Source organism: Leucoraja erinacea, chromosome 1, assembly GCF_028641065.1.
Source record: "Leucoraja erinacea ecotype New England chromosome 1, Leri_hhj_1, whole genome shotgun sequence".
Classification (NCBI taxonomy): Eukaryota; Metazoa; Chordata; class Chondrichthyes; order Rajiformes; family Rajidae; genus Leucoraja; species Leucoraja erinaceus.
In genome coordinates this window covers 97,955,180-97,970,910 of record NC_073377.1, presented here as the reverse complement: position 1 = coordinate 97,970,910, position 15,731 = coordinate 97,955,180, and the positions used below count along the sequence as shown (strand labels likewise).

General features: G+C 43.8%; 1 protein-coding gene across 5 annotated transcripts in view; it reads left to right on the top strand.

Moving 5' to 3' along the window:
• arhgap24 (Rho GTPase activating protein 24) overlaps window positions 1-15,731 on the top strand; it is a 467,578-nt gene that overhangs the window by 260,780 nt on the left and 191,067 nt on the right. The window contains exon 1 of one of the 5 annotated variants that reach the window (XM_055640085.1): window positions 9,154-9,328. The exons of the other annotated variants lie outside the window; for them this stretch is intronic. The gene's annotated coding sequence lies outside the window, so the exon portion shown is untranslated. Of the gene's footprint in view, window positions 1-9,153; window positions 9,329-15,731 lie in introns of those variants that run through there. 5 annotated transcript variants of the gene reach the window in all.

Below are 15,731 nucleotides of genomic sequence, written 5' to 3'. Positions count from 1 at the left end.
AGATTGCACACAGTGGAGCTACAGCTCCAATGATGGATGGGATCAATAGCTAGGGGGCTGGATGGATGGAATGCCAATAAAGCAGTAAGAGTGAACCCATTATCTACACTAAGCAGAAATCAAAACAGCAGTAGCTGCTGGAAATACAAGGAACTACAGATCCTGGTTTACAAGTCAAAAACTCAAACTGCTGGAGTAACTCAACGGGTCAGATGAAGAAGGGCCCCGACCCAAAATATCACCCATCAATGGGCTAATGCAGCACATTGATTCTGCAGATGCTGCAACAATGAAAGTGAAAACAAAATGCTAGAAATAGTCATTAGACTGGCTGTGAGCTGCTGAGAAGTCTCGGAAATGAAGCGTTTGGGCAGCTTCTCCCCCAACAGATGCTGTCTAATTTGTTTTTGTGTTTCCACAGTGTTCTGGTTTTTAATCCATTCTTTTCAGTAATCAGCACAAACTGCCTTCTCTACCCACTGACAACATCCTTCTTTGCATTAACTGAAACCGACTGTTAATGACCTCAGGGTCAGAGTTTGGCTTTGGAACAAAACTTCACCTCATAACTGTGATCATTTGTTTCCACCCTCTGGAACATCAGCAACTTTGAACTATTCTAGCTCTTCCGGCTGCTGAAACCCTCATCCATTCCTTTCTGACCTCCAGATCCCGAGTGTTCAAACACACTGGGTTCCTTCTGTTGCTGCTGTCCCAATTCCTGTTCAGTTTGACCTGCGCTAGCTTGATTTCAGAATCTCATCCTTGATTTCAAATCCTTCCATGGACTCCCCCTTTACCATCTGTAAAATCTTCTCTCAACTTTCACACGGTGGCGCAGCAGTAGAGTGCCTTACAGCGGTGCCTTACAGGTTCAATCCTGACTACAGGCGCTGCCTGGATGGTGTTTGTACATTCTCCCCATGACCGCATGGGTTTTCGGTTTCCTCCCACACCCCAAAGACGTAGGTCTGCAGGTTAATTGGCTTGCTATCAATGTAAAATTGTCCCTAGTGTGTGTAGGACAGTTTTGGTGTGCAGGAATCACTGGTCAGTGCGGACTCGATGGGCCGAAGGGCCTGTTTCCATGCTGTATCTCTAAACTAAACTAAATTAAACTAAACCTTTGACATATTTGCACAGCTCGCCATCACTGAAGTTAATCACTTCACTATCGGTGAACGTGCCTTCAGTTGCCGAGCCCTAAGCTGTGGAATGTCCTCCCTAAACCTCAGTCACGCTGCCTTGAATGCTTTCTTTGACCTCCTTAACATCATCTCTTTGGCCAAGCATTTGATAATTTACTTTAATAACCCGATGGCTAGCCTCGGCGTCAATTTTTATCTTGTAATGCTCCTGTGAAGCATTTTGAGAAATTTAATTAAACTAAAGATGTCACATTAGTAGTTGTAAACATATTTAATTAGCTGGAAAATGCTTTGCGATCTTCTTAGGTCATAAAACATGCTCTATAAAAAAAGCACTTTCTTTAACTGAAAAGAGAGCCACAACAATTTGCACCCAATGCATCTTTCTACAGGGTTCATTTTTCATGTCTATTGATTTTTTTAAGTAGATGTAGCAGTATTTGCAAGGTTGTACTGACTATATAAAATAATGATTCTAAAATTAAAGTCATGGCAAGTGACCAGATCAATATTATAGATTCATTCATAGTAACTCGTATTTCAAAAAAGACGCACATTTTTTTGCCTCCATCTGGGGTGACAGAGGAGCTGAAGGAAATCCACATTAGGCAGGAAATGGTGTTGGATAAACTGATGGGAAAAAAGGCTGATAAATCCCCAGAGCCTGATGGTCTGCATCCCAGGGCACTTAAGGAAGTGGCTCTAGAAATCGTGGATGCATTGGTGAAATTTTCCAATGTTCTATAGACTCAGGATCAGTTCCTATGGATTGGAGGGTAGCTAATGTTATCCATCTTTTTAACAAAGGCAGGAGAGAGAAAACAGGGAATTATAGACCAGTTAGCCTGACATCAGTGGTGGGGAAGATGCTGGAGTCAATTATAAAAAATGAGAACATGAGAACAGCATGGATTTACAAAGGGGAAATTATGCTTGACTAATCTTCTGGAATTTTTTGAAGATGTAACTACGATATTGGACAAGAGAGAGCCAGTGGATGTAGTGTACCTGGACTTTCAGAAAGCATTTGATAAGGTCCTACATAGGAGATTAGGGGGCAAAATTAGGGCACATGGTATTGGGGGTAGAGTGCTGACATGGATAGAGAAGTGGTTGGCAGACAGGAAACAAAGAGTAGGGATTAACGGGTCCCTTTCAGAATGGCAGGCTGTGACTAGTGGGGTACCGCAAGGCACGGTGCTGGGACCGCAGCTATTTACAATATACATCAATGATTTGGATGAAGGGATTCAAAGTAACATTAGCAAATTTGCAGATGACACAAAGCTGGGTGGCAGTGTGAACTGTGAGGTGGATGCTATGAGAATGCAGGGTGACTTGGATAGGTTGGGGGAGTGGGCAGATGCATGGCAGATGAAGTTTAATGTGGAGAAATGTGAGGTTATCCACTTTGGTAGCAAAAACAGGAAGGCAGATTACTATCAAAATGGCAACAAGTTGGGAAAAGGAGAAGTACAACGGGATCTGGGGGTCCTTGTACATCAGTCTCTGAAAATAAGCATGCAGGTACAGCAGGCAGTGAAGAAAGCGAATGGCATGTTGGCCTTTATAACAAAAGGAATTGAATATAGGAGCAAAGAGGTCCTTCTGCAGTTGTAGAGAGCCCCAGTGAGACCACACCTGGAGTATTGTGTACAGTTTTGGTCCCCTAATTTGAGGAAGGACATTCTTGCTATTGAGGGAGTGCAGCGTAGGTTTACAAGGTTAATTCCCGGGATGGCGGGACTGTCATATGCTGAGAGAATGGAACAGCTGGGCTTGTACACTCTGGAGTTTAGAAGGATGAGAGGATATCTCATTTAAACATATAAGATTGTTAAGGGCTTGGACGCACTAGAGGCAGGAAACATGTTCCCGATGTTGGGGGAGTCCAGAACCAGGGGCCCCAGTTTAAGAATAAGGAGTAAGCCATTTAGAATGGTGACGAGGAAACACTTTTTCTCACAGAGTGGTGAGTCTGTGGAATTCTCTTCCTCAGAGGGCGGTGGAGGCAGGTTCTCTGGATGCTTTCAAGAGAGAGCTAGATAGGGCTCTTAAAAATAGCGGAGTCAGGGGATATGTGGAGAAGGCAGGAACGGGGTACTGATTGGGGATGATCAGCCATGATCACATTGAATGGCGGTGCTGGCTCGAAGGGCCAAATGGCCTACTCCTGCACCTATTGTCTATTGTCTATCAAATTAATAATATTTTGGCGATTTAATGATGAAATCTAATGGTGCAGGGATTGCAGTGATGTTGTGTCTATAAAAACATTTCAAATATCCTATTTTTCATCTGACCCAATCCCAGGGAGTGAGTGGGATGAGTGACCGGTCTTTGAGTGTGTGCGGATTGATTTTGGAGGACAGCACACAAGAACCAGTAGCAGTCTTACAAGAAGAATATTTGTTTAGCAATCCCACCCCACACTTAGAAATTAATTCCTGGTCAATAACACAAGGTTATTTGGGAGACAAGTGCTATGTGCTGATGCTAGCACATGGCAAATGTAGCACTACCTACCAGGGATATATAGGCAACAAAACATTACCTGCTTGTTCGCTGAGCGCAGCAGTCCTTGAAGAAGTAGTTGTGTGTCTAACACTAAACAGATCTTGTGCAGGCACAGGTGGATATTTTTCAAGCATATGCATATTTAATGCACTCTCACCCATACTCTTATACAACATTAACTTTCAGAGTCATTGCCAAAGGCTGATTAAAGTTATGTCTGCATGCTACTGAAGAACGTAAATTGAAACACATAAATTCCCTGAAAGAGATGTAGTTGATTTCCTGAGCTTGTTTAATTAACAATTGTCACTATGTAACATCATCGTTATCTTTCAGCATGTATGCAACAATAATGAGGCTACTAATCTTCTAATTCAGTTTGCATCTCTCTGGTTGGTGAGAGGAGATTACATTCTCTGCAGAAATCGACAAATGAGCAGTATTGATTTGTGTGCTGGCCACAGTGGCTTTTGTCCAGCAAGTTGAAGGCAGATTCACTCAGGTTCTGTTTTGCTATACAACCTCAGTGAAACTGCCTGTGACTTAGCAGACAAAAGCAACAGTGAGGGTTTTCATTTGTATCAATAAGTCGGGTGCAGGCAGACTGAGCAGCTGAAATTTGCCACTGCTGCTTTAGAGAATCTTCACTTCTCAGCTCCAGTCGAGGAATATCTTCATCTAACAGCACAGAGCATTGATCACCAGTGAAGATGTATTTCTCATGGTCTACACACCCTCTGGAGGAAGGTCATCTTCAACTTAGTGTGTCCATATGGTTAGGGTTGCCAACTTTCTCACTCCCAAATAAGGAACAAAAGTTAAAAATAAGGGACAAATTCCCAACCGCAATTCGTTGTCCGACTCTGCCATGGCTGGGTGAATGATGAGTTGTCTCGGGTGCTGGACTGCACCCAAAGCCGAGCCGGCGGGCCAGCTGAGGAGTTTAGACCCGGGCGCCAGACATCGATGATTGGCCATGAGAAGGAGGGCTGGTCGTGTCGGCGGTAAACAAAGGTCCGAAGGTTGGACAGCTGGCCGGGCTGCCGACTGGCGGGGCCACGGGTGAGGCGCTGTTGCTAAACTCCATGGGCTGCACTATGTCGGGATGGGTGAGGCGAGGCTGGACGCGGCGTTCCGACCCGACAGTCCCCTCGACCTGAGTAGTAGCGGTCAAATACGGGACAAGGGCGGTCCCGCATGGGACAAACCAATTTAGCCCAATATACGGGATGTCCCGGCTAATACGGGACTGTTAGCAACCGTATGTTCTACACACACTCTGGAGGAAAGTCGTCTTCAACTTAGTGTGACCATATGGTTGATACTGCATCAGCAACAGATAATGCAACAGAAAGATCCAGGCTTGATTTAAACATAGAACTTTACGGCAGTACAACACAGCACAGGAACAGGTCCTTCCGCCCACAATGTCCATACTGAACATGATGCCAAGTTAAACTAATCTCCAGTAAAGCACAGGAACAGCCCCTTCAACCCACAATATTCATGCCAAACATGATGCTAAATTAAACCAATCTCCAGGACAGCACAGGAACAGGCCCTTCGACCCATTATGTTTGTGTTGAACATGATGCCAAGTTAAACTAATCTCCTCTGCCTTGTACCTTGTATTGGTGCATCTTGTGGTTGCTCCACGTGCATTTGTTGTGCTTTTACTGTAAGTAACAATGTTCCAGTCCTGCTTTGGACAGCAGGTCAGATTTGTGTGGGAAGATGAGTGATTGAGCGCAGGTTGGCAGTGGTCATTTCTGGTGAAACTTAGAATCCTACTGGCTACTTAAAAATCCCAATTACAATAAAAAAAAATTGAAAGAGGATGCAGCATGTAGGACTACTGCCTCACAGCTCAGTGATCTGGGATCACTGCCAATCTCCTTGACTGTCTGCATGTAAGTTCTTCATGCAACTGAGTGGGTTTCTACTGAATGCTCTAATTTCCTCCTAATGCAAAAAAAAAAAAAATAACATGCAGTTTGCTACATTAATTAGCCACCATAAATTGTCCTTAGTGTATGGGTTAGCAGTAGAATTGAAGAATGGTGGGAAAATAGACAGAAAATAAATAAATGGGATTAGTGCAAGTGGGTACCATAGAAACATAGAAATTAGGTGCAGGAGTAGGCCATTCGGCCCTTCGAGCCTGCACCGCCATTTAATATGATCATGGCTGATCATCCAACTCAGTATCCCGTACCTGCCTTCTCTCCATACCCTCTGATCCCCTTGGCCACAAGGGCCACATCTAACTCCCTCTTAAATATAGCCAATGAACTGGCCTCAACTACCCTCTGTGGCAGAGAGTTCCAGAGATTCACCACTCTCTGTGTGAAGAAAGTTCTCCTCATCTCGGTTTTAAAGGATTTCCCCCTTATCCTTAAGCTGTGACCCCTTGTCCTGGACTTCCCCAACATCGGGAACAATCTTCGTGCATCTAGCCTGTCCAACCCCTTAAGAATTTTGTAAGTTTCTATAAGATCCCCTCTCAATCTCCTAAATTCTAGAGAGTATAAACAAGTCTATCCAGTCTTTCTTCATAAGACAGTCCTGACATCCCAGGAATCAGTCTGGTGAACCTTCTCTGCACTCCCTCTATGGCAATAATGTCCTTCCTCAGATTTGGAGACCAAAACTGCACGCAATACTCCAGGTGTGGTCTCACCAAGACCCTGTACAACTGCAGTAGAACCTCCCTGCTCCTATACTCAAATCCTCTTGCCATGAAAGCCAACATACCATTCTCTTTCTTTACTGCCTGCTGCACCTGCATGCCTACCTTCAATGACTGGTGCACCATGACACCCAGGTCTCGCTGCATCTCCCCCTTTCCCAATCGGCCACCATTTAGATAATAATCTGCTTTCCCGTTTTTGCCACCAAAATGGATAACCTCACATTTATCCACATTATACTGCATCTGCCAAACATTTGCCCACTCACCCAGCCTATCCAAGTCACCTTGCAGTCTCCTAGCATCCTCCTCACACCTAACACTGCCCCCCAGCTTAGTGTCATCCGCAAACTTGGAGATATTGCCTTCAATTCCCTCATCCAGATCATTAATATATATTGTAAATAGCTGGGGTCCCAGTACTGAGCCTTGCGGTACCCCACTAGTCACTGCCTGCCATTGTGAAAAGGACCCGTTTACTCCTACTCTTTGCTTCCTGTTTGCCAGCCAGTTCTCTATCCACATCAATACTGAACCCCCAATGCCGTGTGCTTTAAGTTTGTATGCTAATCTCTTATGTGGGACCTTGTCGAAAGCCTTCTGGAAGTCCAGATACACCACATCCACTGGTTCTCCCCTATCCACGCTACTGGTTACATCCTCGAAAAATTCTATAAGATTCATCAGACATGATTTACCTTTCGTAAATCCATGCTGACTTTGTCCAATGATTTCACCACTTTCCAAATGTGCTGCTATCCCATCTTTAATAACTGACTCTAGCAGTTTCCCCACTACTGATGTTAGACTAACTGGTCTGTAATTCCCCATTTTCTCTCTCCCTCCCTTCTTAAAAAGTGGGGTTACGTTTGCTACCCGCCAATCCTCTGGAACTACTCCAGAATCTAAAGAGTTTTGAAAGATTATTACTAATGCATCCACTATTTCTGGAGCTACTTCCTTAAGTACTCTGGGATGCAGCCTATCTGGCCCTGGGGATTTATCGGCCTTTAATCCATTCAATTTACCCAACACCACTTCCCGACTAACCTGGATTTCACTCAATTCCTCCACCTCCTTTGACCCGCGGGCCCCTGCTATTTCCGGCAGATCATTTATGTCTTCCTTAGTGAAGACGGAACCAAAGTAGTTATTCAATTGGTCCGCCATATCCTGGTTCCCCATGATCAACTCACCTGTTTCTGGCTACAAGGGACCTACATTTGTTTTAACTAATCTCTTTCTTTTCACATATCTATAAAAACTTTTGCAGTCAGTTTTTATGTTCCCTGCCAGTTTTCTTTCATAATCCATTTTTTCCTTTCCTAATTAAGCCCTTCGTCCTCCTCTGCTGGTCTCTGAATTTCTCCCAGTCCTCCGGTATGCTGCTTTTTCTGGCTAGTTTGTACGCATCATCCTTTGCTTTGATACTATCCCTGATTTCCCTTGTTATCCATGGATGCACTAGCTTCCCTGATTTATTCTTTTGCCAAACTGGGATGAACAATTTTTGTAGTTCATCCATGCAGTCTTTAAATGCCTTCCATTGCATATCCACCGTCAACCCTTTTAGAATTAATTGCCAGTCAATCTTGGCCAATTCACGTCTCACGTACCTAAGGATCAAAGAGCTTGTTTCTCCCCTCCCCTTCCACCTATATCCCTCCCTCTAGCTTCATTTTCACTCCTCTTCTCTTCTTATCTTACACCCTATCGTCTCCTTTTCATCACAGGCCTTTGTCCACCCATCTGCCATACACAACTCCGTTACTGTTAACTCCATGTTAACTGTTAACATCACCTGCCAGACTTTGTCCCAGTCCCATTTCTCTTTTGCAGCTTTCTACCCTCTACTATAATTAGTCTGAAGAAGGGTCCGGATCTGAAATGTTGCTTGGTCATGTTCTCCATGGATGCTGCCTGATCCACTGAGTTGCTCCAGCACTTTTATTTTCTGTAAACCAGCACCTACAGTTCCTGGAGAAACTCAGCGGGTGAGGGAGCATCTATGGGGCGAAGGAAATAGGCAACGTTTCGGGTCAAAACCCTTCTTCTTCTGAAGGAGGAGGGTTTCAACCCGAAACGTTGCCTATTTCCTTCGCTCCATAGATGCTCCCTCACCCGCTGAGTTTCTCCAGCATTTTTGTCTACTTTCGATTTTCCAGCATCTGCAGTTCCTTCTTAAACCTACAGTTCCTTGTGGCTCTATCTGGATTACGACTGTTTCAAAATTTAAATTGTTTAGGCAGTCTCCAGATTATATAAAATTTACAGACCGGAGAAATATACTTGAATTGATTTCTTCAAAACTCAAACATCTGTTTTCTGGAGCCACTCATATCACATCACTCTAATACACTTGCTATCATTTCACTTAATTAAATAACCACCTTAACATTACCACCCAGAAATAATCGAATATACACCGTATCAGTTTTTAATGAATAACATGGAATAATTTATTATTCTTATTACTAGCTTGAATGTGTAGGAGAATTTGAGTAAAATCCAATTTTCGTAAGTCAGGTTGTTCATAACCCAGGGAGCTCATGCTCTTGATAATTCAGTGGGACTTTGTTAAGACTCAGCGTTCTGAGAAGAGAAGTAGAATACATTTCAATATAAAAGGCTGGTGAATTCTGTTGTAAATGAGAGCAAATCATTATTCTGATCCAGTCGGTCACACTTCAGGCTGAGGAAATCCATTAAGATTGAATTTCTAGCCACGCCTTAATGTTCTGTGTGGAGTTCCACTTCATTAAAGAATTGGACTTGGAGTAGCTTATATTTTTCCTCCTGCTGGAGGTAAATAAGCTGCTTCATGGGAGAGCAACTTGAGTACAAAGCAGTCGAAAGTTGGGCTTGGAAATCACACTGTGTGTATTCTGGTTATCAGTTGCATACTGAAGGGAAACTGTAAATGTTTGCTGCTGTGTGTTGGTGATGAGACATTAGACTTCTTGCAAGATAAGAGGTAAGTTAAAAGTAATTATTTGCAATACCTGTCATTTGAAATTACAGATAGTTGGCAGGCCTGCTTGCCCAGCTGCCTTTAGGGAGTTTCACATGAGAGATCGCAGACTGCTTCCCTCCTATCTCTGGGCTATAATGTCCTCGAGGGCTGCATTGTGTAGGTGGATGCCAGCAATTCTCCAGCTTGTGTTGGTAACCCCAGGACTTGCCTTGTGGATAGTGTGAAAAGATCATTTTTAACCAGGTTAATGTTGTTAGTGTGTTTTGCAGGCTGCTTTCAACTGAAAATCTGTCACTTAGGAATGTATGATGAGTCTGATGGACTCTACCCGAAACGTCACCTACTCCTTCTCTCCAGAAATGCTGTCTGACCCGCTGAGTTACTCCAGCATTTTGTGTCTATCTTCTGTGTAAATCAGCAACTGCAGTTTCTTCTTACACAATTCGGAATGTATGCCTTGTTGGCCATCTTGATGACAGGGTCTTACTGAGGTCGATGCTTCTTTCTGCACTTGTCAGTGCTGGCCTTATTTTGATGGGGCGTATCTTCTGTTGAACAAAATCACTGCCCACTCGTCCCTGGAGTGTGCTGCAATACAGTCTTCCTGAGGGAACTGGGCTCCCAGCACTTTGGCCTGGCTGGGTGCAGTACAGGAGTTGGCTTCATGTAGGCCGCCAGCTGCTTTGGCAGAATGGTTTCAACAGCTGGTAGGCCCTGCCCAAAGGCTCATCAGCTGTTGAAGACATCCTTGACATTGAATGTTTTGATGTGAAAGAGCATTCGATAGCAAAGGTCAAAGTTTAAAGGAGATGTGTGAGACAAGTTTTTTACACAGGGTGGTAGGGATTTGCTGCCAGGGGTGGTGGTGGAAGCAGATTCAATACGATAGTGGCATTTAGGAGGCTTTTAGTTCAGCACATGGAAATGCTGGGATTGGAGGAATATGGATCACATGTAAGCAGAGGATATGTTTAACTCCGTTGTCAAATTCAGTGTGGAATGTGTGGGCCGGAGGATCTTTTCCTGTGGTGTATGTTTTATGTAATTTGGACCCATATAATGTTTTAAAAAAAACATATTCAAAGATTAAAGAAAGTTTATGTTTAAAATAAAATAATGCATTTGTGCGTACATAACCTTAAATACAATTGAAAAGTTTAAATGCAAACAAGTAACATAATAAACTCCATTCACCTTCCTCTCATGGGTCAAGGACTCCCTTTCATACAAGTTGGGACTGTTGTGTCTGTTCTGGGTTTAACCTGCCACATGCTCCACAGACAGATTACCTATCCTTATGGCCAATGAGCCTATGGAAGTTTGTGTGGTTTCAAGTGGAGTTCATCAGTGCTGTAGGGCAGCCTTCATCCCAGCTGAGACGCCATGGCAACCTGGCAAATGGGAATTGTGGGAAGGTGGTGTTAAATGTGACACAAGTGCCGGCATGACATCGGTAAGATCTAGGGAGATGTTCGTGTCTCAAAGGTAGACACAAAATGCTGGAGTAACTCGGTGAGAGAGGCAATATCTCTGGAGAGAAGTTTCGCATCAAGACCCTTATTCAGACCCTTCGTGTCTCATATTAACCCGGAACATACCACACGTACAATAGTAGACTTTTAATTTAGACTTGAGTGATACAGCGTGGAAACAGGCCCTTTGGCTCACCGAGTTTGCGCTGAAGAGCGACCACTCCATACACTAACACTATCCTACACGCTAGGGACAATTTACAGAGTCCAATTAACCTACAAACCTGCGCATCTTTGGACTGTGGGAGGAAACCGAAGCACCCAGAGAAAGCCCATGCAGTCACAGGGGGAACGTCCAAACTCCGTACAGATCGCACCCATAGTCAGGATTGAACCTGAGTCTCTGACGCTGTAAGGCAGCAACTCCAACACTACGCTACTGTTCTGCCCATTTCTTACCTTTTTATAAGTAAAATCCTTACTGCCAATAATTATCAGCAAGCCTCCCAACTTAAAGATAGTGTATCGAATGGGCCGTCCAGGAGTAATGGGGTGCGTTGGTAACAGGACTGGAGTGATAATGGAGACACCAACAAATCTGAAACATAATTGTGGTGGGACGATTCGGTGATCCTTCTGCGCTAGTGCCATCTTTCCAAAGGGACACGTAATTTGATGAGGACATGTTGGGTATCATATCATTGCTGATACATTATGAGCTATTACATGCATGGTTTCATAAATGATTTATGAGTTTGTTATTTGTTTGACAGAATTATCTGAAGTACCAACTCTGTTGCCATCTTCTGTGTACACAGTTTTTTCTGTGTTAATGGTATGTCTATTGTCCAAAATCCTTTATACTTCACAAAATGCTGGAGTAACTCAACGGGTCAGGCAGCATCTTTGAAGGACATTGCCTTAGTGACTTAGTGGGCAAAAGCATAGCAGAACCTCACACATCAACACTGCACTTGTCGATCTCTGCAGAGAATGTAATCTTTCATCAACCAGAGAGACACAAACTTATTTAGAAGATAGGTAGCCTCATTATTGGTGCATATTTATTGAAAGAGTAATTCCATCGTTTTGTGTTCCACGTATCTGCAGATCGTTTTGTTACTGCACTCGCTGTCTGTTAGAAACTGTAAACAATATTACATGAATGTACAAACTGTCACAATTGAACAATCCCAAACCCATTCTAGCCATAGCATTCATTTCCAGACATGATCCAGCCACTTCATAACTACAGCCCAGGTTTCAAAACTGCAGATAGCAAGGTTCCATCAGAAAGTTACATTTCACACCTCCTCCTCTTCTCTCCTTATTTGACACCATTTTGTCTCCTTTTCACCTCTAACCTTTGATACTTACTTCACCGATCTGCCAATCACCTCCCTCACCTGTATCCACTTATCGTTGTGTGTAGGAAGGAACAGCAAATCCTGGTTTAAACTTAAAATAGACACAAAATGCTGGAGTAACTCATCGGTTCACGCAGCATCTCTGGAGAAAAGGAATGTGACGTTTTGGGTCAGAACCTTTCTTCAGATTGAAAAGGACTTTCAGCCTGAAGAAGGGTTCTGACCCGAAATGTCACCTATTTCTTTCCCCAGATATGCTGTCTTAACCACTGAATTACTCCAGCATTTTGTGTGTATCCACTTATCACTTGTCAGGCTTTGTCCCACCCTATCTTTCTTTTCAAACTTTCTCCTCGAACAAGGCTTTTGACCTACATCTGCCAGGGAAATTAGTTTAGAATTTGGGATAATATGTTATAGTTGGTCAAGATATCAGTGAAGCTGCACTATTGTTTTCTTGTCTTGTCAAACACATTTCATTGTACCGTTGGCCCTGTGTTGACCTACAGATGACAAATCAAACTGAACTGAACTGAACTGAGATATCAGTGAAGCTGCACTATTGTTTTCAGATTTGCACACATTGCTATAGGAAAGATGCCATTAAGCTGGAAGAGCGCAGAGAAGATTTACAAGCATGTTGCCAAGACTCGAGGGCCTGAGCTGTAGGGAGAGGTTGGACAGGCCAGGACTTTCTGTGCTTCAAGAAAGTATCAGAAAGAGGCAATCTTACATATATGTATAAAATCATGAGGGGGATGGATAACATATTCTCTTTTTCCCAGGGTAGGGAAATAAAGAACTAGAAGATTTAAGGTGAGAGGGGAAAAACTGATTATGAATCTGAGGGGCAATGTTTTTGCACAGAGAGGGTAGGCGTATGGAATAACTTGCTAGAGGAAATGATTGAGGCTGGTCCAATATCAACATTTAAATGCCATTTGGACAAGTACATTGTTAGACAAAGTTTAGAGAGATATGAGCCAAACATGAACAAATGGGACGTTTAGATGGAACATCTTGGTTGGCATGGATGAGTGGGGCCAAAGGGCCTGTCTCCATGCTGTACAACTCTAGGACTCTAATCTAGCAAGGCAGAGTGAGTACAACAAATGCACCATGTACACTGCCCGTGCAACTCGTGCATTACCAGTGCAACACCCACGCTGTCATGCAAGACCTGCATTGCAAATGCAGTGAAGTGAAACATGCACCCAACCAAGACAGAGCTGGTGCAGGTAGCACTTCCTGTTTGGCATGCACTCTATCATGGTTGAATCAGTTCTGCTACTGCAATGCATACACAGCCAGTGTAATGTGTAAACAAACAGCTTGTCTGCTTGCGTAGAAACTGCATTACCAGTTTGGCACACACCTTACCACAGTAGGACTTAAACTACAAACGCAAGGCATGAACAGCCAGTACAGAACCTGCACTTTGAGTGCATTGTCTACATTTTCAGTACATGGATCACATGGTCAGTGAAGGACCAAGGCTGGCAGTACAGAGCAGATGTTGTCTGAGGATTTAAGTGAACAATAAAATAATATTCTATTTAGACGTGGTCAAATGAGAATGCCAGCACCAATGAATACTGTGTTGATGTAGCAGTACATGTCCTGTCTTTCATTTGTATTTATTTGATTTTTTTTTAATCAGTTGTCCTTCACAAGCTCTTGATTACAAATGGGTCATCAGGGTTTGGCTCCGAGTGAAGCCAGATGCTCCCAAGCACAAAGGCATAAAATCGTGTTTCATGAATGATGGTATTGAGAGATGGGTAGGAATTTAATGTAAAACTCTGCAACTGACAGCACTGATGATCTATGGTGCCAACGAGTTGGGAAGCTCTTTGTTTTGACGGCCAAGATGGAAAGTGTGACTTCATGCATCGCACAGTAAAAATAGCTTGCTTACAAGAAAGAAATTCAATGCAGACATGGTTGACCATTGAGCCAACTAGATGGATAGCAATTAGTGCTGGGTCCGTGGAGGAAAGACCATCTGCTACCACTTGGCATGTCTTGGCCAGTGGTGCATAGACTCTCTCTCTCTCACTCTCTCTCTCTCTCCCTCTCTCTCTCTCTCTCCCTCTCTCTCTCTCTATCTCTCTCTCTCTCTCTCCCTCTCTCTCTCTCCCTCTCCCTCTCCCTCTCCCCCTCCCTCCCTCTCCCTCTCTCCCTCTCTCTCTCTCTCTCTCTCCTCTCCCTCTCTCTCTCTCTCTCTCCCCCTCTCTCTCTCTCTCTCTCTCTCTCTCTCTCTCTCTCTCTCTCTCTCTCTCTCTCTCTCTCTCTCTCTCTCTCTCTCTCTCTCTCTCTCTCTCTCTCTCTCTCTCTCTCTCTCTCTCCCTCTCTACTGAAACCAATCTTTCTTTGTCCTAGAGGTCCCACAGACTGTGGAATATTAAGTTTTGCAATAAATGAGAAGAGATGCAATATTTATGAATTCAGCAAGGCAACATGATACAAGAATAAAGAGACGTTGAATGGCTAAATTAGCTTTCTTAGTAAAAGATTTCCCCAGTGTGATCTGGTAGCTGCAGTCAACAGTTTAGCAGCATTTTTCACTTCTGCTTTACATGGTAATGCTGCTTTTGGAGTGGGTATTGAACAGCATGGCATAGCAGAAAATTCCGTTAACATTGGTGCGTGTTCTAAGTTTCCTGCCAGGAGCTTGACTATCAAATTCAGGAAAGGAAATCTCCCTTTGACAATACTAAAGACAGCAGCAGATTAGTACATGCACTAAACGTTATTCCCTTATCATGTATCTGTACACTGTGGATGCCTCAAATGTAATCCTGTATTGTCTTTCCGCTGACTGGTTAGCACCCAGCACAGCTTTTCCTTGTACCTCGGTACATGTGACAATAAACTAAACTCAAACTCAAACTCAACATCAGCTCCTGGGAGCAGAGTATGAAACTGTACTTTCCACCTCCTCCATCAAGCTTCACATTAGCTCAATGTAGAAACAAGGAACTGCAGATGCTGGTTTGCACAAAAGGGCACAATGTGCTGGAGTAACTCAACAGGTCAGGCAGCATCTCTGGAGAAGATGAATAGGTGACGATTTGGGTCAGGACCCTACTTAAAATGATTATTTTGAGAGGGTCCCAACCAGAACTGTCACCTCTTCATGTTCTCCAGAGATGGCACCTGACTCCCTGTTACTCCAGCACTATTGCCCCTGTCCCACTTAGGAAACCTGAACGGAAACCTCTGGAGACTTTGCGCCCCACCCAAGGTTTCCGTGCGGTTCCCGGAGGTTGCAGGTGGTTGCCAGAGGTTGCAGGTAGTGGAAGCAGGTAGGGAGACTGACACAAACCTCCGGGAACCGCACGGAAACCTTGGGTGGGGCGCAAAGTCTCCAGAGGTTTCCATTCAGGTTTCCTAAGTGGGACAGGGTCATAACAAGTTGTCCTACAACTTTAGGCTGTGCACGCCATACACAAGAAGAAGAAGAAGAATCCAGCACTTTGTGGCCACTTAACATTATTTTCTTTGTGCTCACTTATATATCCTGATCTTTTTTTCTCAGTCCTGCATTTTATTATTGGTATT